The sequence below is a fragment of the Lepisosteus oculatus genome, chromosome 16 (assembly GCF_040954835.1).
Source record: "Lepisosteus oculatus isolate fLepOcu1 chromosome 16, fLepOcu1.hap2, whole genome shotgun sequence".
Lineage (NCBI taxonomy): Eukaryota > Metazoa > Chordata > Actinopteri > Semionotiformes > Lepisosteidae > Lepisosteus > Lepisosteus oculatus.
Window position 1 is genome coordinate 18,506,497 of NC_090711.1, and position 22,568 is coordinate 18,529,064.

General features: G+C 47.3%; 2 non-coding genes across 2 annotated transcripts; both read left to right on the forward strand.

Moving 5' to 3' along the window:
* Positions 1-6,773: 6,773 nt before the first annotated feature.
* LOC138223371 (U2 spliceosomal RNA) lies at positions 6,774-6,959 on the forward strand. Its single transcript, XR_011181819.1, has one exon. It is a non-coding gene; the product is annotated as a U2 spliceosomal RNA (small nuclear RNA).
* A 12,223-nt stretch (positions 6,960-19,182) lies between these two features.
* On the forward strand, positions 19,183-19,379 carry LOC138223473 (U2 spliceosomal RNA). Its single transcript, XR_011181900.1, has one exon. It is a non-coding gene; the product is annotated as a U2 spliceosomal RNA (small nuclear RNA).
* Positions 19,380-22,568: the final 3,189 nt, after the last annotated feature.

The window sequence follows — 22,568 nt, forward strand, 5'->3', positions numbered from 1 at the left end:
GTTCCGACCTGTCCACGAGGCTTGCTGCTGGTGCTAACCTCGGGTGGATCCTCTGGTTACTCTCTGGCAACCTCCGCTCTAGACTCTTAGAACAAAGGAAAGTTCTGGCACTCGGACACACTGGCCGTTCCGTGGTTGTCCGGACTGAGTCTCAGGATGGTCAGGAGGCGCATTGCAAGAATGTCCTGCCCTTGGGAGCCTTCTGCTCCTGGGCCGTCCTACCCTGGAATTCTCCTTTGAATTCCCTTTAGAATTGTCCGAAAAAGTCTCCCAGGCCCTCTGTGTTGCCTGTTTTTACCTAGAGGAACTTCAGCTCGTTGATTGGCTGAAAGTTCCATGGGCATCAGAGTCCCACGTGGGTTACTCGGCCCTACCAGTCCCTGATTGGTTGATCAAGGTGAGATATGAGTCACTTACTCCTGACACTTAGGAATGCAGTCCAGATGTCCATCTGGCACTCCCTAGACAGATAGGCGCCAATGGATGACCATTGATCATGATAGCCAGGCTTAGCTAAGTGCATCCCCCTTTGGGAGCTGTCCCTTATCAAAAGAAACATCTTTAAATCAGCCTGCTTGAATAGTTTCTCTGTGGCTGCACCACAGAGATGAACAGAGAGATGAGGCCTCATTTGGGAAAGCACAGCAACACTTAATTCTGTCTCATTAACAAGCATTGCCGCTACAGGTGGTTAATGGTTTTGTCGGCAAACTGGTGAAACAGCATTCTGGTGTGAGACAAGGTTGCCCACTGTCCCCTTTGTTGTTTGTCCTTTATATGGAACCATTTGCAAGGATGGTAAACGGAGACCCAGGCATAGATGGATTATTGTTGCCTGGGAGTGGCGGAGAGCAAGTTAAGATGACTTTGTATTCAGATGACGTTACCTTGGTGCTGACCGCCGATCACAGCTTGCAAAGGTCCTTGGCCATCTTCGAAGACTTTGCTAGAGTATCAGGGGCCAGATAAAATAGAAGTAAAAGTAAAATTAAGTTTTTTGGGTTATGGAGAGACAGAGAGGAGGGCATACATGGCCTGGATTTTTGTAGAGGCCCTTTAAAGATTTTGGGTATCTCATTCCAAAATCAGGGAACGGTGCACTATAATTGGCTTCAGGCTTTGGAGGCAATAAGGGTGCGATTGTTAAGATGGGGTGATAAACGTTTAACTTTTGTAGAAAAAGTAATGGTTTTAAAGACTGACATTCTACCAGCCTTGATTTACCTGGCGAATATATATCCGATGCCTGCGAGATATAATAGGTATCTTACTAGAGAAACTTTTGTTTTTCTTTGGAACAGAAGATATGAGTATATTAAGCGCTGGGATATGTACCGGTCGATTGAAATGGGAGGTAGAGGAGTACCAAATATTCCAATTAAGTTAAATTGTATATATGTGTCGGGATTATGTGTTGCTTTGAGCCAATCAGTATTGCATAATTATCAGTTTTTTGTAAAGTTTTGGCTTGCCAACCGCTTGCGGCATCTCACCTGTTGGAGGAACGACGTCCCACACGGGGAGGACTTACCGTGGCATTATAGGCATTGTAAGAGGACACGGGGAAGGGTCATCTCTAACAGGTATTTCCGAAACGAAACACTGAAAATGCTAGAGATTGACCTTAGCAAGATGGCGGACAAAAATAATCAGCTGACCAATAGATGGAAAGGGTCTACCTTAAGAAACAATGAGACACAGCTGAGACGCATCAGGAACCGGAATATAAGTGCCCCGGAGGCAGTGAACAGGGCGGAAGCCTGTAAGGTGAATGCGTTTTGGAGGAAAAGAGGTGCATGGTAAGGATCGGGCTAAGGAACAACGAACTACTGCAAGGAGAAAGGTTTATGATTTTGGATTACGGACACTGTTTTAGGATACATCACGGATTGGCTTTATTACGAACTTTTGGAACTCGGAACGGATCAGGACTAAGGGAACGGATTACGGACTGTATTAGGAAGACAGTTATTGGAAGAAACGGCACGGATCTGAGGACAGTAAAGTGTGGTGTAAGTACTACCTTCGTTTACATAAACTATCCCCCGGAGACACCACAGCATGCGGTGTCCTGGGTCCGGAAACATCGGGTGGCAGAGGATGTGATGACCCTGAGAAATCACAGGGCACTGTACAGAGCTATAATGGGACAAGGAGAGGACAGAATTGTTGGGAACATGGATGCCGAGACCTGGAGGAGGGTTCAACCCAAAGGTTTGCGGCCGGACATGATGGATCTGAACTGGCAGCTGGTTTGGAAGAGACTTCCTGTGCGAGATGTATTGCACAGGCATAACTATCTAGACAAACTGAATGTCCGCGAGCAGACTGCCGGTCTCTAGAGACAATTGAGTCTTTTGGTTTTGTGTTTTTGCCCTGCAAGTGTGGAATAAATGTGCACCTTTATTAGAATCTATTCCCAAGCATTCCCATTCCCATTCTGCATTCCCAAGGCAGAACAGCAACCATGGTTTTACAAAGAGGCAGCTACTTGGCTGAAAAAGTATTCTGGGGCCAAGGTGGATGTGGAGTGTATGCGGTATCGGGTTTTATACGAGAGAGCGAGAGAGGTGTGCATGCGAAAGGAGTACCCGGGGATTACTGTACCAGAACAATGTTGGAGATTCCTTCACCACAAGGGCCTTCCCAACAGGATGAAGGACATCAATTGTGTGGGTGGAAGAGGCTTTCTGTGCGGGAGGTTATGTTTCATCACAGACTGACGAAGTCTCCGGAGTGTCCAAGAGCTGGATGCTCCAAGATAGAATCTATTGCTCATGTGTTTTGGGGATGTGGGGTTGCGCAGGCTGTCTGGGTTAAGTATCGAGCCTAGTTTTGCCTCTGTGGTGTCCAGTAGGGTTTTTAGGACTGAAGATCATGCGCCTTCTGCTGCTGAGGGACAGGAGAGAAGAACAGAGGAAGATGCTCATCAGGTGGCGTACCATGAATCAGCTGCACAGGACCCAGGGGAAGGCACGTCCGGGTATGCAGAGGTACCGGAGCAGCGGGTTTTAAAGGAAAGAAGGAGATCTGCACATAACGAGCTTTTTGAAGTGGGTTTGGCTGCTCTAGGATCGGAGTAAGTAACAAAAGGAGAGGCTGTTTCGTCGCCGGCATGGCAAATTGTTGGGAAAGGGAAGAAGTACAAGAAAACGGCGAGGGATGCTCGTGAAGATGACGGGCTGAGGAAGGAGGAAAAAAGGCCTAAAGAAGCAGGTTCTTCATCGGAGGAGGGTGAGACCCCAGTGTCTGCTTTAGTTTCTGAAGAGTCTGATATGGAGGAGGAAGAGTATGATTCAGAGGAGGAGTCGGGTGGAGTGATGTTGAGGTTAGGGAAAAGGTGGTGGATAAAGAGGTGGGAATAGAAATCGACCCAGAACAAGAAGAAAGAAAACCACCGGACCCGTCCGCGGGAAGCCAAGGGAAGGGGCCACCCCAAGAGGAGAATCAGGGGGAAACGGGTGGTATTAGCGGTTCTGAGGTGGATGGGACGTTGCTACTTAGTGGTGTTTCCGGAGCGGAGGAAGGGTTTTCTCCAGGTCTGGGTTTCCCCCTGACCCCCTCATGTTTGACGCCGCCAAACGCGGATGGGATGGGGGAGGGGTATAGCTTTTTGTTGTCTGGTCTCGATTCCTCTGCATTCATGGATATCAATAAGATTTGTTCATGTAATGTTCAAGGACTGAGGAATGATGTGAAGAGGCGAGCAGTGTTCTCCTATCTTGCAGACTTAAACCCTAGTCTCTGTTTTCTTCAGGAGGTACATTTGGAGGGCCCTGGTGATATTGATAAATTCTCTAGTGAGTGGAAGAAAGGTCCCTCTTGGTGGAGTGTGGGAGGGGTGCACTCCTCTGGCTTGGGTATTTTATGTGGGGATCTAGGTTTTCAAGCCACGGAGGTGACCTCTGTAGTGCCCGGGCGCCTTTTGGTGGTGGATGGGTGTTGGGGGAAGGTTAGAGTGCGGGTGGTTGGGGTGTATGCCCCAGCTGAGAGAGCTTTGCAGCCCTCCTTTTTGAAAGATCTAGAGCCCTGGTTATATACAAACAGGGAGATTTTTTTACGAGGAGAAGAAAGTGCTTGCGGCTTTGCAAAAAGAACTTGAGGATGTGTATATGGATTTTAATCTCACTGGTATTTTTCAGGAAGATAAGGCTTCCAAGCTAAAGTCCACACTCAAAGAGACCTGGATGAAGAAGGCCAAAGACTTCCTTTTTAGAATAAAAGGTGTGGTCTTGGAGAAGGATGAACAATGCTCTGCGCAGTTTTTCGGTACTGTGAGAGCCAGACAGGAGAGGACCCTCTTAAAGGAGCTCAAGATGGCTGATGGAAGAATCACGGATGACATGGAAGAGATGGTGACATGTGCCACAAATTATTATAAGGACTTATTCTCGGAGGAAACAGTTAGACGGGAAGTGTGGGACAGTTTACTGGATGGTATTGACTGTCCGTTTGATGCCTCTGAATTAGACCAGAGTCTGTCTTCCGTTGAATTGAGGGAGGCAATGTTAGGTTTGAGAACAGGTAGTGTCCCAGGGGTGGATGGTCTTCCGATAGAATTTTATAGTGTATTTTGGGATCAATTGGAGCCTCTTTTGATGGAAGTTTTTAAGGAAATCCTCGCCGGCAAGTGCTTGGGATCGACTATGAGGAGGGGTATTATTATGTTGATACATAAGAAGGGTGATAAAAGTGTTTTAGATAATTGGAGACCCATTCAGCTCTTATGTAGCGATTATAAGATTCTCGCTAGATTACTGGGTCACCGTTTAAGGCAGGTGATGGGAACCATGGTGGGCATAGATCAAACATGTGGGGTGGAGGGTCGTAGAGCTAGTTGGACTTTGCAATTGATTCGAGACGTAGTAGAGTGGGTAGAGGATAGAGGTCTTCCCCTCATGATGGTTAACTTGGATCAAAATAAAGATTTTGATAGGGTCCACCATGGCTTCCTTTGGGAGGCCTTGAGGCGCTTAGGATGTAGTGAAATTTTTGTTGGGTGGCTACGGGCTCTTTACAAGGATGCTGAATCCAGTGTGTGTGTGAATGGTTTTTTAGGGGGAGGTTTTACTGTCCAGCGTGGAGTGCGACAGGGATGTCCCTTGTCTCCCCTGTTGTATGTTTTATATCTTGAGCCCCTGTTAAAGAAAATACGCTGAGAAGGTTTGGTGGAGGGCATCCTCATTCCAGGGAGTGGTGGGTTAAGAGTCAAAGTAGCCGCTTATGCGGACAACGTTTCCTTGTTTTTAAGTTTGGATTTTAGTTTGTATAGAATTTTAGAAATTATTCAGGATTTTACGGCTGGGACTGGGGCCTTTTTAAATGTGAATAAATGTACAATCAAATATTTTGGAACATGGAAAGATAGGAAAGATGCAGTTGGTGGGATTCCGGTAGCAGATGGACCTGTGAAAGTATTGGGAATTCTATTTCAGGCATCTGGTTCGGCCAATATCAATTGGGAAGCACGTCCGCAGATAATCTATCAAAGGCTGGGCCTTTGGCGACAGAGACCTTTGTCCTTGGTAGGGAAGGTTCTAGTGCTAAAGGTAGACATCCTGCCGCTTTTGCTTTATTTAGGGGAAGTGTTTCCTCTACCTGGGCGCTATCGGAGAAAGGTCGTGAGAGCAGTTTTCAGTTTTATCTGGAGTGGAAAGTATGAATATATACGGAGAATTGATATTTACAGAGCAGTGGAAGAGGGAGGCAGGGAGGTCCCAGATATCCCCTTGAAGTTGGATTGTCTTTTCATTTCTAGATTGTGTTTCCTACTGCATTCTTCAGTGTCCCATCCGTGCAGATTTTTTGTCTTACTGTGGTTGTCTCAAAATGTAAGACACTTGGTACTTTGGTCAAACACTACCCCAAAGGCTGAAAATCTCCCGTGGCATTACAAGCACGCTATTGAATGGATTAAAAAGCACCCTGAGGTTAGAGAGGGGCAGGTAATTCTGGACCATAGACCAATGTACAGAATGATAAGGAAAGAGGAGAGTCAGGCTGTGCTGAGGGTGACTACAGAGGTATGGAGGAGGATTCAGCCAAGTGGTTTGGACAACCGTCATAAAGACCTGAATTGGTTGGGAGTGTGGGGCAGGATGGCAGTCCGTGAAACCATGTCTAAGCACGGACTGTCGAGACAGCCCTTGTGTCCCAGGTTGACGTGCAAGGAAGTTGAGTCCATAAAGCACGCTTTGTGGGACTGTAGGTTTGCGGGTGAAGTGTGGAGCCAATGTGCCCCTTAGTGTTTTTTGGTGTCAAAGGACATTGTTTTAACTTTTGCTCTGATTATGAGGGGAATGCCTCGTGTCAAGAAATGGAGTATCAATTTTTTGCTCTGGGTTACGCTAAGCATTATTAAGTTTCATATCTGGGCGTCAAGGGATGACTTAGTCAAGCACAATGTGCAAGTTACAAGTAGGATGGTGGTAGGGAGAATTAGAGCAGGTGTGTATGGAAGAATTAAAAGGGACGTCTTGCGGTGGGGTTTTGCGGCGGCCAAAGAGATGGAGGAGATTGTTTTTGCTGTATGGAGGACCCTGAGGTGGTGGATTAACTTAGTGGTGGTGTATTATTGTCTAAAATGTGTTGATGGGATATTTTGGTGTTATGGGTGGTTTGTATTCTTTGTTGAAATGGGAATAATTTGGGAAGGGAGGATTTGATTTGAATAAGGGGCGGGGTTAGGGAAATTGTGTTGTTCCGTGGCATATTGTTTTTTGGTGCTAGTGTGATTTTTGGGATAACGTTGTTGTTTGGTTCTGTTTGGGGTTATTGATTTTTGTTCTTTTTGATCAAAAAAAAAATCTGTTCTTATCAGTTTAATATCTGATACGTCCCCCATCGGGGGACCACATATTAAACGGATTTTTGGAACAGGGAGCTGGATCAGGAGCTTGCTCCGTCCTCTCCACGCATCGGCCCGGTATTGTAGCCCCTCCGGGAGCGGTGCACCACCTTCTCTCAGCGGTGAAAAGACAGACGTAGCTAGCAAGCAAGCAAGCAAACAAGCGAGGTGGACTGGAGCTCCTTCTTCTCGGGTCTCGTCTCTCGTCCATCTGTGTGTGTCTGTGTCCGTCTCTCTCTCGCCGTCTCCGTTCCCGTGCTCCCTCTGTGCACTTTCCCGCGTCTCGACTCTCTCGGCAAGCAGGCCGGCCCCCTTTTTGGCTCCTGTGTGTTTTCCCTCCAAAAAACTTAGGTTTTTCAGCCTTTTTCCAAGGAGTCAGGCGTGGCTTGTGTGTGTGTGTCCGTCCCCGTCCTTGCAGGCGGGCCCGTTTCGACAGCCGGGCATTTTCCCTCCAGAAAACTGAGTCTATCCACCTTTTCTTTCTTTTTTTTCGGCAGGCAGGCGCGTGCGTGCGCTCGCGTCCCAGTCCCTCCCTCCGGAGAGAGAGCTGCCCCTTGCCTCTGCCCGCAGGTGCTGGCGCTCCGCTTTCGCTTGCAGCCGGTTGGGCACAGCTGCTGCCGGTGGGAGAGGCCTAAGCTAAGGAGGCCGGGCGGCTGGCGCCCCCCACGGCAGCTGTCGTTGTTGGGCCGTTGACAGAAGATCAAAGAGGAGGGCCCCCGCAGGAAGGCAGGCAGGCAAGAGAGAGGGGGAGCAGAGTCCGGCGACAGGCCTCTGGCTGCAGGGAGGCCGGCAGCTGCGCGGGTCCCGGGCTCCAGAGGAGTCGGCCTGCGCCACTGTGCGCCAGCGGAATGCCTGCGCGTCGGTCCGCGCCTTTAGGGGCATCGCTTCTCTGCCTTTTGGCTAAAGTCAGATTGAGGGAGAGACGAACAAGAGGACAACTCTACGAGGACACTGCTTTGGACTGCTTTTGGAACTTTGAACCCGGATTGCTTTTTGGACAACGTTTCTTGGCTTTTGGATGTCGGCACCTTTGTTTCTTTTTCACCAGGCTTTGCGCGTGGGCTGTTTTGCAGCCGAAAGGCTGCTTCAACCATGGCGGCGGAGCCTGGGGAGGCGAGGAGGGCTGGAAAGGACCCCAGCATCAAGTGGACCATCCGCTTCCACTGGAAAGCGGAGACGGGGCCACTTGGAAGAGAAGAATTTGAGGATGATGTTTTGTTTGGAGCTCTGGGGCTGAAGGTGACGGAGATCAAATGCGTGCAAGGGAACCGGGCACAGAAGTTTATCGACAGCACGTTCATGAGCGCTGAGATCCACAAGAAAATGACGGAGAAGTGCCAAAAATCATTGAGGCCGGCGGAATGGGGGAGTACGAATGTGGCGGATTACAGGGCGACAGCAAGAGGTGGGTGGTCCTACACACGTTTGACCCGTTCATTTCAGATGCCGACGTGACAACCTTCCTGCGCAGATACGTGGAGGTGAGGACGACAGGACAAAGGACGGGTTCACCCACCCACCAGCGACCTTCTCAATAGGGACAGGTAGGGGGTATCAGTTCTACTTGGACCAGCCAGAATTCTGCAGGAAGTGCCGGGCCTTCGGGCACCGAGAAGGGGCGTGCAACGCGGAAAAGTGTGGGAAGTGCCACCGACAGGGCCACTATACACAGGACTGTCCGGTAAAGGAGTGCTCCCTGTGCGGGGAAACGGGGCACTTATACAGGCAGTGTAAGAAGAGGGGCACGGACATGGACAAGGTGGTCAAGGAGTGGATCAGGCAGGCAGATGAGAACAGCGAGGGGGAAGGCCGGCCAACGGGTAGCAGACCCTCCGGTAAGGGGGAGAAGAAGGGGGGAAAACAACAGGAATGGGAACAGGAGAAGGAGGAACGCCAGGTAGAAGAGGACGGCGAGCAGCCGGGAACATCGTGGGGAGCAGACGGTGAGCAGCCAGGAACATCGCGGGGAGCAGACGGAGAGACCGGAACCTGGGCGGAGGTGGTAAGAAAAGGGCGCCCCCAGAAGGGCGGGGGAAGAACTGCAGCACCAGCACCAGCAGAGGAGGAGGGGATGGTAACCTTGCAGAGCGCAGGGAAGAAGAGGAGAACAAAGAGACAGCGGGGAGAAAAGTGTCAGCAGGAGACGCAGGAGAAAAAAAGGAGGACGGCTGAGGAGGAAGGCCAGGAGGAAGATCCGGGGGACCTCGCGGACTCTGAGGGGATGGAAAAGGAGGAGGGTTGCTTGTTGGCCTTGAGCGACTCAGAGGCCGGAAGCACCTCGGACTCTCTCCCCCCAGGGCAGGGGTCAGGAACAGTAATAGGGCGCGTCTACTCAGTGGCGCCCAACACGACAGAAGACGGCAGCCCCCTAGTCGTCTGCCTGCCGGAAACACCCACCCCAGGACAGCCCCATGATCCAGTACATGGACACCGAGGACGAAAGCTCGGTGAGTACAGCAGGGACGGCGAGCTCCACCGATTTCAGCCGCTTGGAAGGAATGGAGAGTGACAGCCTCCCCCGAGAACCGCCATGACCCTCACTGTAGCAACAGCTAACATAAGGGGTCTGAGGAAGCAGGAAAAAAGATTGGTGGTTTTTCCTTACCTGTCTCGAAGGAAATTGGACTTGATCTTCCTACAAGAAGTCCACCTCAAGGACATAGACGACGTGAGGACCCTTCGGAGAGAGTGGAGGTGGGGCCCCTCGTGGTGGAGCGTCAGAGGGGTGAACTCCTCTGGTGTGGGCATCCTGTGCAGCTCGCCAGGGTTCGCCGCCCAGACAGTCAGCTCAGTGATTCCCGGACGTCTGCTGGTGGTGGACGGAACCTGGAGGGGAGTGAAGATAAGGTTAGTCAACGTGTACGCCCCAGCAGACAGAAGGCAGTGGGGCTCCTTTTTGAAAGACCTGGAGCCTGTGCTGTACACCAACAGAGAGCTGATTGTAGGCGGCGACTTCAACATCAACCTGGGAGACCCGCACGGCCAGGGAGTTCATCTGTTGAGGTCCTTGATTGCGGATTTTGGCCTTCGAGACGGGTTCCAGAACATTGCACAGCACACCTGGGACAACGGAAGAGGGAGCTTTCGACGCCTCGACTACATCCTCTCTACTGTGAAGTGGACAACGCTAAGCAGGCAAGTGGTTCTTGGACCCACCTGGTTCTTGGACCATTGGCTGCTGTCGGTCACCTTCGGTGTTGAGGACCCGCGCTTCCAGGCTGGATACTGGAAGCTGAACAAACAAGTTCTACAGGAGGCGAGATAGCTCTTTGAGAATGGAGCTCTTTAGCTCCATGGTGCACTGGTGGGAATCATGCAAACAGACTCTCGCAACGGTCACTAGAAGATACTGCTGGATCCGGCGGAGTCTGGAGGAACACCAGTGCGCCCAGCTCCAGGAAGAGCTAGAAGCACTGTACGAGCAGCTGAACCAGGGGGGCGCTTTCAATGGCGAGAAGATCACAAACGTCAGGAGCCTGCTTAGAGACGTGGCTGCAGAGAGCAAAAAACTACCTTTTCAGGCTGCAGGGAGTTTGGAGGGAGGGAGAAGAACAGTGCTCACCCCAATTCTTCAGCGCCGTGAAAAGACAGCAGGAGAGCAGCTGCTTTGAAAGCATACGGCGCGAAGATGGGACTGTAGCCACAGACTTACCCGGGATGCTGGAGTGTGCCACAGGGTTCTACACAGCCTTGTTTCAGGAGAAGGAGATTGACGCCAGCATCAAGGAGAGGCTCCTGGAGGGTGTGGAGAAGGCGGTGGATGACCCCGCCATGCTGGTTGGGCCTGTGACAGGGGCGGAAATTAAAACAGCAATGCTCGGTTTGAAGAAGGGCACAGTCCCCGGTGTCGACAGCCTACCAGCGGAATTCTACTGTACCTTCTGGGACCAACTGGAGCCTTTTCTGGTGCAGGTCTTCAACGAGGCCCTGGACAGCGATGAACTGGGCCTCTCTATGAAGACCGGCGTTGTTTCCCTGATCTACAAGGGAGGAGACAAGGCGGACCTGGGAAACTGGAGGCCGATCCAGCTCCTGTGCACTGACTATAAGATCTTGGCAAGGGTGCTGGGAGGCCACCTGAGAACGGTGATGTTGCCGCTGGTCGGGGCAGACCAGACATGTGGCGTGGCAGGCTGGAAGATCAGCTGGACCCTGCAGCTGATCCGAGACACCATCGCCTGGGTGGAGGACAGAGACCTGCCGCTCATGCTGGTGAGCCTGGACCAAGTGAAGGCGTTCGACCGGGTCCATCACGGGATCCTGTGGGCACTCCTGAGGAAGAAAGGTCTGCCTGACGACTTTGTCAGGTGGATTGAAGCACTATACAACGGCGCCACGTCCCAGGTAAGCGTCAACGGAGCAGTAGGGAGGAGGATTCCGGTAAGGTGTGGTGTGCGACAGGGCTGTCCACTCTCGCCCCTGCTGTACGTCATCTTCCTCGAGCTACTGCTGGATCAGCTACGGAAGGACCCTGGAGTGACGGGAATCAAAGTGCCAGGTGGAGGTGGGCAGGAAGCTAAAATCGCGGCCTACGCGGACGACGTGACACTCTTCCTAAGCTCTGACAGAAGCCTGGGGAGGGTGTTTGACATCGTGGAGGCCTACTCCAGAGGCACAGGCGCCCAACTGAACCGCGCCAAGAGCCTGGTGAAGCTGTTTGGAACCTGGCCGTATGCACCGGAGATCGTTGGGGGATTGAAGGAGACAACGGACCTGGTGAAAATCCTGGGGGTCCTGTTTCACACCTCGGACCCCTCAGGACTGAACTGGGAGGCCAGATTCCGGAAGATTAAGCAGAAGCTGGGCCTTTGGCAGCAACGATCCCTGACGTGGATAGGGAAGGCGCTGGTGCCGAAGGTGGAAATCCTGCCCTTGCTGCTCCATCTGGCGGTAGTGTACCCCCTACCTGTGAGAAAGAGAAGAGAGCTGGTCAGAACAATCTTCGCCTTCGTATGGGGCCACACATACGAGCGCATCCGTCGGACAGATATGTGCAGACCCATCGAGGAAAGAGGCAGAGGGATCCCGGACTTCCCAGTGAACCTGGACTGTATTTTCGTCACCAACCTGTGCGTCATCCTGCACGGTAACCCGCCCCACCTGTGTGGCCGGTTCTTGAGCCACTGGCTGGCTGCGAGTATGAGACACCTGGCCGTCTGGACAAACGCGACCCCGAAGGCCGAGCAGCTCCCACTGCACTACCGCCACGCAGTGCAGTGGCTGCAGACGCACCCAGAGGTACGGGACAGAGAAATAGCGCTGAGCCATAGACTGATGTACCAGACAATCATGGCAACGGACAGGCCAGCGCTCCTGGGTGTGTCCAGTGACATCAGGCAGCAGGCCCAACCAAAGGGCCTGGATAACAGACTAAAGGACCTGAACTGGCTCGGTGTGTGGGGAGGAATGGCGGTCAGGGCAGTCATGTACTTGCACGGACTGTCAAAACAGAGCCAGTGCCCGAGGCACGGCTGCACAGGGGAAGAAACTGTCAACCATGTCTTTTGGGAGTGCTGGTTCATGCAGAGGGTGTGGAGGGCCAGTCAGCACCTATACGCGCAGGTGGGCCTGCCCAGTGGGCAAAAGACATATAATATACGTCTATTAAACGCATACCTTAGACGTCTAAATGTGGTCTGCAATTCGTCTAGAATGAAATTCTAATATACGTCTAAAGTTATACGTCAATTATACGTCTATGTTTAGACGTTCATTATACATAAATGGTTGGAGTTCTATTATACGGATAAATTTAGAGGACTATTATACGTATATGGTTAGAGGTCTATTATACGGATAACTTTAGAGGTCTATTATACGTATATGGTTAGAGGTCTATTATACGGATAACTTTAGAGGTCTATTATACGTATATGGGTAGATGTCTATTATACATCAAAGATAGGTTTTATAGGTGTAGAAACAAGTAAACCAAGCCAATGATTAGGTTTAGAAATTTATTCTGAAAATACACATTCACACCTGAAACATATGTATTTCAAATTATACATTGTATACAATCAATCAACAATCAACATATGGGCAATAATCATAAAAAACACAACTAGTCTTAAACTTCAGCTACAAATTCTGGTAACATGGCAATATACAGAATAGTAATGACAAACACAAACTACAGATGCAGCCATTCAAAATGAGCGGTAAAAACCCGCGGTACAGTAACCTACCCGCAGGGCACCGGAGGGCACTGCAGTAAGTGATTGGCTGGCCAAAATGACCGACAGGGGCACTCGTGGTGCCTTGGTTGGTAGTGAAAAGATTTAATCATTTAATGTCTCTACTGTGCACATTTTAATCCACTTAGTTTTGAATATTTATATGGAATTTTACCACTAAAGGGAAATTTTAGTAGCTGAGCATAAAAAGAAGAGGAGCATAACGCATCTGAAGGTCATAAACAATATTAATTTAGGAACATAAACATTACTGTATGTACATAAACATACTGGTCTGGTCTTGATAGTTTAAAGAAAAAATACACAACAGTCTTCCATTTCTCCCTAAACATTTTAAGCATGAAAGTTTTATGAAACGGTACCCAAATATGTGATTGCTGTATAGAATGAATTTTAATTTTTAAAAATTATTTAACAGGAAAATTAAGCTGTTTACATCTTCCGCCTGAGAACAGTGACCTGTTGCTACCCAACGCAGAAACACAGCCACTAACTAGCAAAGAGAGGATATTAGCTAGCCAATATGATAAAGAAATAAATGATTATTTTGTTTATTTCTATTGCACATTTATTTGAACATTTCCATCGATTGTACAAGCACTTGGAAACTGTCCAATCCCTAGTTCATAAGGCATTTACTGGTCTGGCGCCGGTCTGTGTCTTCTAGGATGTAATGCCAGCGAACTCTTGTTTTTATGTCCACTATAACTACGCTGGGCAAATGTTCCGAGGTCAAATTCTTCCAGCACGGGGGTACCTTTAAAGCGGAGACGACAGCACCGAAATTTTTTTGCGCGCCTTTAAAGCCCTGGCCAAATATGAAGACAGTACGTACAGTTATAATTCAAACGGAATTAAAAACTACACATCCCAGTTACCATGGTGGTGCTTGTGATCATTGCGTTTAACCAACAAAACAGGGCGAAAAATCAGTCACATGACTTTGGGGAGAGTTTCGAAAGCTTAACCTATCAGCAACAAAGCGAAATTTACACGATAGGCTACCTCAAACTGTCAGTTACACGACTGTGTATGTCGCTTAAGCCACTCCTATTTGGCATTTTAGTTATGGAGGCCAGAAGACGCCCCCCCCCTTCTCTGGGTGTCTGATTTGCCGCCATCTTTAACTGTTCGGTGTCCGAATCGGAGTAGCTACGCGTACAAAATAAAGTTAATCCCAACTACAAAACATATATTTTTTGTGGTAAGAGGGTGCAAAACATCAGTATTTACTGCTATTAATTACTGTACGATTTATAGTTGAAATCTGAGCCTAGATATAAAGTTAGATATAAAGTTAAAATCTCGACAAAGCAATGTAGGAAATACAGAGAAAATAAATCCTTTCTGACATCTAAAATCAGTTTTGATCAAGGTCTCTAAAATGAACAAGAAAAAGAAGATTTTCAGAGGGCAATTATGCTATGTTTATATAGAATAAGTGATTTATGAGCAATCTAATTTCTTGTTCGTTTAAAACAGTGAAATGTCAGCTGCAAAAGATCGCACCAGAAACAGCACCCTCTCTGCCTGTCATAGACGTTCAGGAAAGGCTGAATTAAGTCATGTCAAGTACAATAATTCGGTGATCAATAATAACAGTTGTAGGACAAGAAACAAAGGATAGTGAAAACTTAAGGCTAAAACTCAAATTCATTCTACAAATTAATGCAAATGAAAATTCAGGACGTTAAAGTGCACAAAAATGCACATGGGCAAAAAGTTTTAGAAATGGAGCAGGTGTTACTTTGAAATAAACAAACAGAAAAAAGCCATGACTATAGTGCAGAAGAGGGATGCAGGAACACTTGCTTAGATATACAAAAAAATCACAAAAAGGTGTATGTTACAAAAGAACATGCAAACATGTTCATCATGTACACGAACATGTACATCAATTTCCCTTCGCGATCAATAGTCTTATCTATAAACATGAAACAGAGTGAGGAATCAGAAAATTATCATGCAAAAAACAGCAATTCTGTCAGTGAGCCCTAAATGAATTAATAGCAACCATAGTTTCATGGAGGGCTTCTCAGATAGTTGGGCATTCAGGTAGATTGGCAGGTGAAAGGATTTGTAAACATATTTTGTTAAAGCAAGTCAGTTTTTTCTGCAACACATAAAATACATTTTTCCAAGAAAGTTTAGCCTTTGTCACTAATGAAACCACTAAATAAAGACATAAATATAGAAATCTTAATATTTTTTTTTATTCAATGTTGGTAGCAGGATGAACTGTCAGGTTGAGCTAAGTGTATATTTTGTTGCAGAGTTGCTGCAAGATGTTAACAATGAAAAAAGTATTTAGAAATGAGTTATTTCAAGAAGAAAATTTTCAGAATAATTGCAAATCTAGCAGGATAGAGAAAGCACAGAAAACAGGCAGTTAGATTGATCAGATTAGTATGAAAAGTCATTTAGCAAAGGGATTGAGAAGAGTGACAAACTAGTATACTTTAGATAATTTTTTCTGAACCAGGGAAAATCTGATCATGTTTCTCTATAACAATAATAAAAAACTTTATTTTATATATCACCTTTAAAAGTGGCATCTCAAAGCAATACAGTAGATGTAAAAACAGATAAAAGGACCACAGATTACAAAGTAAATACATATAAGAAAGACAAGCAGTTAGAGGTGCTACCAAAATTAGAAAATGAAGCAGATACAGACACTAAGTCTTCTGAAAAGAAAGGTTCTGAGGTTAGATTTAAATGCACTCAGGGTACGTGACTGATATCACTGGGAATAAAAATTGAGAGCTCCGGGGTGCATGTAGAGAAGACCCTGTCACCCACAGAATGTAGATGTTCTTGAGGACAGCTAGAAGACCAGAGTCAGACGGACAAAGATGGGGAGTAGACAGATAATAAGCCATATACTGTAGGTACTGAATGAGGATAAGGATTTTGAAGTTGACTCGAAATCTGACAGGTAACCAGTGCAAGGACTTGAAAACAGGTGTAATGCATCCCTGATAGGATTCTTGCTGTCATATTCTGAACATATTGAAGATTGCTCAGTGTGGATTTAATTTCCCCAGTGAACAGGATGTGCGTTTATTAATTTTAGAAAAAAAAAGCCTTTCTTGATTTCTCTAGTTCTTAGTTTCTCTAGTTCCCTTTAAAATAAACTATTATTCCACAATGCAGAGTATTACATGGCCAGTATTTACACATGATATTTGTGATTTAAAGAAATTAACACAAGCAGCTTTTGGAGATTTAAGTGTTGGCTGAGTTATTGCAGGATAAAAAGACTAGAGATGTTGGTAAGAAGAAGATAATTTGGGGAAAGCTGAGGAATACACTGATAACAAGAACACTTCCTAATGGGGTTAGGCATACTTTTGATGAAGATGATGAAGTTAACAGACTATATGTTTACATAGATACTGAAATAAGGATTGTATTTTAGATTATGTGTAGTTGCTGGCATTGAACTGTGTGTTGGATGCACATGAATTGTAGGAATGCGCAAACATAGCTGATGAGGATCCACAGAGCCAGCATATTAAGATGTTTATAATTAGAGGCAATTTGTTTAAATAACTAGGTATGGACACTGATGTGCAAGAGAGGTGGAAAGGGCAGCACTATAAAATATTTTATTCTCAGTGAGATGCTGCCATTTCATAGTGGGTTTATAACACTGTGTATAGTTCCATCCACACAGTGCCTTTACTTCCATCCATTTCTAATCTCTTTATCCAGTACAGAGGATTTGGAGCCTATCCCAGTAAGCAACGGACACAAGGCAGAATACACCCTGGACATAGCGCCAGTCCATCACAGGACAGACAGACACAAACACACACACCAGGGCCAGTTTTCCCATAAACCAATTAACTTACCAGTATGTTTTGGAGTGAGAGAGGAGAGTCATATCACACATATGGAGAAAAACCATGTAACCCAGAGAGAACATGTAAACCCCACACACACAGGATGGCAGGAATTGAACCTAGGACCCCAGTGCTGCAAGATAGCAATGCTAACCATTTTGCCACCATTATAAATGGATGAATATCTTAGTTATCTTTCTAGTTCACAGGTTTGCATGCATAATTTAATTTTGAAAGCCACTGAGACATCAGGTACTACTGTTGTATTTATGAAAAAGAAACAAAACAAAAAACATACTAACAACTGTGCCATCCTACTCCTTAGTTAATACGTTTTATAATTCATAAACAGTTAACATTGTTAGCAAAATATTTTGAATTATATTTAACCCTATTTTTTCTTTAGTTTTGTATTTAACTTATTATATGATAGTCAGACTTAATGTATATTTGAACAATGAAAATATATTTTTACAAGATGTGGGGGAAAGTGCAACAACGTATTACAGTGCTAAATTTAATATTATTGATTGCTAATAGTTTATGCTAACACCTAACTTTCTTAATTAGATGTATTTAAAACAGTGAACTAAGTGTATCATACTATTCAGAAATACAATCGAAAATAGTTTTGTGGTGTTTGTATGGATGAAATGTTTCTAAAATGTATAACGTAACAAAATTAAAGACGATTAAAATCTGTAATCTTTCCACTTGTAATGTCATTAGACAGAACAACACGTTTCTGGTTTGACTAAGGATGGTATCAAAAAGTAGTCTAAGTGGTGAGAAAGCTGTGCTTAATGATAATTAAGTGACTTAAAAGTAAAAAGAGATGCTTCATATTGCTTGATTAATTTTAAAAACTAAGTTATAAATGCAGACGCGATCGCTGCCATAAGCGCTCCAGGCAGTAGAACGTTCGTTCTGTACTGCTGCGCTCCGCGCCTCCTCCCTCTCTCGGTGCCGCGCCCCTCTCTGACGGAGCGCAGTGTGCGGTACGCTATTTTCAGAGCCTCTGATTAGGGAAAAAAAGACCTGCTGATGAGTTTCACACAACAGGAAGAGAAAAGAATGGGATCAACATAAAGCATTACTGCTTACTGGGTTTTTGAGGGGGGGAGGTGTCTTTCGCTGGAAATCCCGCCTGCATCTACTTTATGAGTACAACCCCCTCTCTGCCGGAGTGCTGGCTGTGACGAATTAAACCGGTTTCACAGGTATTTTCAAAGTAGGAAGTACAGTGTTAACTGGTAGCTGGGCTCCTCAATGGAATCGCTTTAACATGCTAATGCGTTGGCTTAACAGTCCGGGAGTGGCAAGCTTCCAATGTCAACTCGACTCGATTGGAAGACAATGAACGTATTTTAGCCCTAAATGAATTAATAGTTTAGAATACAGTTAGTCTAAGCTCTATCAGCTTTATTTATGGGTTGCAATTTAGAAAAAGTCAAAAAACGCACTCAAAATGCAATTTAGAGCTTTCTGGCAAGAGGAGACACCCAAATTAACACACTCCATAAGAATCAGCGCTTTTATACAGTATATCGCCTTTAAACACATATATTTAAACACGCGTTTATGATTTAAATCAAAACGCAATTCAAATCACATCTAACACAGTGCCTGAGGCTTTTTACTGCATGTATCGTGTGTGCCGCAACTAGGAGTATACGGCACTCTGCACAGTGTACGAAGTAAATTATTTTCACGGTAATTAATTTATTATATTTACTATATTTATTATACACGTGTAAATTAATTACTGCGAAAATAATTTACTTCGTACACTGTGCAGAGTGCCATATACTCCTAGTTGCGGCACACACAATACATACAGTAAAAAGCCTCAGGCACTGTGTTAGATGTGTTTTCGATGTTATATATGCGTTTATTAATGTCGTCGATTTTACGGTTGAAATTCGACGTTGATCATACGTCGAGGCAACGTCTATATACGTATAGCCGTATTTTCTCCGTGAATATACGTATATTCGACGAATCAATGCCCACTGGGTGGGGTCCCTCCTGTCTCTGAACGTGGTGATGAAGGGCATCCTTTTATGGCTCCTGATCAGCCTGACTAAGCTCCACGTATGTGACGCAAGGGCAGAGCTGGTCAAGCACGGTGTGGAGAGGTCAGTTCCAGCCATCCTGAGGAGAGTCAAGAGGGATGTCTCACGGAAGATCCAGTGGGAAGTCCTCCGATGGGGATTTGCTGCTGCACAGGAGAGATGGAAGAACTTGATCACGTGGTGTTAAAGGTGGTGGGTAGAATAAACTTTTAAGCACTGTTTTTTGTAACATTTTCTAATAAAAACTTTAAAAAAAAAATCTGTTCTTATCAGTTTAATATCTGATATGTCCCCCATCGGGGGAACACAAATTAAACGGATTTTTGGAACAGGGAGCTGGATCAGGAGCTTGCTCCGTCCTCTCCACGCATCGGCCCGGTATTGCAGCGCCTCCGGGAGCGGTGCACCACCTTCTATCAGCGGTGAAAAGACAGACGTAGCTAGCAAGTGTAGTGTGCTCTCTGAAGGCACCAGTTCTGTAGGGTTTGGGCATTTACTGGGACAATTATTAATTGTAGCAGTAAATCACAAAATTGATTCTTTTGATGGCTTTAGAATCCAACCATGCGATATAACTCAAACAACGCACACACAGGTACTAATACACGAGGATACATTTATTAATACATAGAATATGCATATAAACCTAACAGATCTTATCAAGAGGGTTATCAGAATACAAAAGATATATATTCAATCAGTTACGAAGTGTTACACATCTCAAGAGGACATACGTTCAGTATATCATTCATTTAGACCGTTTCATAAATGAACTTGGTTATAACTTCTACATTAGATACTCAAAACAAGTACATAACTCTTAGGAATTAAATTAATATCAACTGGTTTGGATAACAATTGAATTCCCGAGCAGTAATGCAGTGAAGTTGAATAATCATCCAATCTCTGGGGATTCTCCTGCGGGCACAAAGAAACAGTTGCAGGCTGTTGCTGTCCAATCTGCGCTCTCTGGCTGCGTGCCAGGCTGTGCTGTGCGGCTTGCGACGGTGCGCTGCAGATGCTCACTGACCGGCTAGTTAGTGTTGGCTTTAACTAGCACAGTTTGTGCACAGGAGAAAAGATGACTGTGGGTCCCAGCAGGTCAGGAAGAGGACCGGTTCGTTCCTGATGAAGAGCTAGTTCTGAATAGTGATTCAGCTGTCCACTGTTCTGACCTGTTCACGAGGCCTGCTGCTGGTGCTAACCTCGGGTGGATCCTCTGGTTACTCTGGCAACCTCCGCTCTAGACTCTTAGAACAAAGGAAAGTTCTGGCACTCGGACACACTGGCCGTTCCGTGGTTGTCCGGGCTGAGTCTCAGGATGGTCAGGAGGCGCGCTGCGAGAATGTTCTGCCCTTGGGAGCCTTCTGCTCCTGGGCCGTCCTGCCCTGGAATTCTCCTTTGAATTCCCTTTAGAAAAGTCCACAGAATTCTCTCCAGAATCCTACTGAATCTCTCAGGCTCTCTGTGTTGCCTGTTTTTACCTGGAGGAACTTCAGCTCGTTGATTGGCTGAAAGTTCCATGGGCATCAGAGTCCCACGTGGGTTACTCGGCCCTACCAGTCCCTGATTGGTTGATCAAGGTGAGATATGAGTCACTCCTGACACTTAGTAATGCAGTCCAGATGTCCATCTGACACTCCCTAGACAGATAGGCGCCAATGGATGACCATTGATCATGATAGCCAGGCTTAGCTAAGTGCATCCCCCTTTGGGAGCTGTCCTAGGAAACCTTATCAAAGGAAACCTTAAATCAGCCTGCATGAATAGTTTCTCTGTGGCTGCACCACAGAAATGAACAGAGAAATGGGGCCTCATTTGGGAAGGCTCAGAACACTTAATTCTTTCTTATTAATGAGCCTCGCCGCTACACAAGCAAGCGAGGTGGACTGGAGCTCCTTCTTCTTGGGTCTCGTCTCTCGTCCATCTGTGTGTCTCTGTGTCTGTCTCTCTCTCCCCCTCCCCGTCTCCGTCTCCATTCCCGTGCTCCCTCTTTGCACTTTCCCGCGTCTTGACTCTCTCGGCAAGCAGGCCGGCCCCCTTTTCGGCTCCCGTGCATTTTCCCTCCAAAAAACTCAGTATATCCACCTTTCTTTCTTTTTTTTCGGCAGGCAGGCAGGCTTGTGTCCCCGTCCCTCCCTCCCGAGAGAGAGCCGCCACTTGCCTCTGCCAGCAGGTGCTGGCGCTCGGCTTTCGCTTGCAGCTGGTTGGGCACAGCTGCTGCCGGTGGGAGGGGCCTAAGCTAAGGAGGCTGTGCGGCTGGCGCCCCCTGCGGCTGCGGTCGTTGTCGGGCCGTTGACAGAAGATCAAAGAGCAGGGCCCCCGCCCGGGATTGTCAGGAAGGCAGGCAGGCAGGCAAGAGAGAGTGGGAGCAGAGTCCGGCGGCAGGCCTCTGGCTGCAGGGAGGCCGGCAGCTGCGCGGCTCCAGAGGAGTCGGCCTGTGCCACTGTGCGCCAGCACACGCGTCGGTCCGCGCCTTTAGGGGCATCGCTTCTCGGCCTTTTGGCTCAGATCTGATAGTTCGTGGCTTGACCGCGGCTAGAGGACTGAGTCTGGGGAAGAGAAGACGGCGGAGAAGACGACGACGATGGTGGTGACGGCGAGGAAGGAGAAGGAGAGCCAGCTGGAAGAAGGAGCAAGTCACCGGAGGAGGAAGGAGGCCGGAGATCCTAAGCCACCACAGGTAGTCGCTCTGGGTTGAGCCCAGGTGGCGAAGTGGGGCTTCCGGATGGCAACGGCGGCAGCGACGGGTGAGTGGACCCGCGACTCGGTGGCTGGGCGTCCCTCTGTCCCTTGAGGGACAGATGCGGCGCACAGTGTGCTTTGTAACGACGACTGCGGAAGACAAAGCTAGTTGGAAGAACAGAGACAAGTTTGAGAAGGATGTTTTGTTTCCTACCCTGGGAATCCGTGTAAAGGACATTAATAGTCTAGAAGATTTTCCTGCAAAGGGAATTTTTGACTTGACAATGGAGTTAGACAAACTTTGCGAAAATTATGCCCCGCTGAACAGTTTCTTCACAGAGCCCCTCTTTGTGAGAGAGCTACGGTCTCTCACCACTCACATGTTTAATACTCTGCTGCCAGTACGTGACGTGGTGATGTTCCTATCAAGGTTTGTGGACATACAAGTTGCTGGAAGCAAGGAGATAGATTCGGTGAAAGTTTGGACTGGGAGGAGGAGGTATATGGTTAGGCTCCGACCGAAGCCGTCGGGGGAGGAGGGCGTTCTGCACCCTCCAGCCTACTTTTCAATTGGACCTAACAGGGGTTTACTTGTTTTACCCAGGTCAACCCCTGACCTGTAAAAAGTGCCTACAGTTTGGGCATATTGCGGCGAACTGTCCAGGGGGAGTTTGCAGGAGGTGCAGTGCAGCGGGACACGAGGCCTGCGGACAGATTCTGACCTGTGATCTGTGCGGGTCGATGGACCATGTGTACCGCTCGTGCCCCAGAAAGCAGAAGAGTTTTGCTGCAATTGTGAAGGGCACTTCTGAGGGCCCAAAACGGGACGCACCGGGCCCATCTGAAGGTCCAGTAATGTTTTTCGGGACCAAGGTGACATCTAAAAAGTGTGATAAGGGTGAGCCAGAGCAAGAAG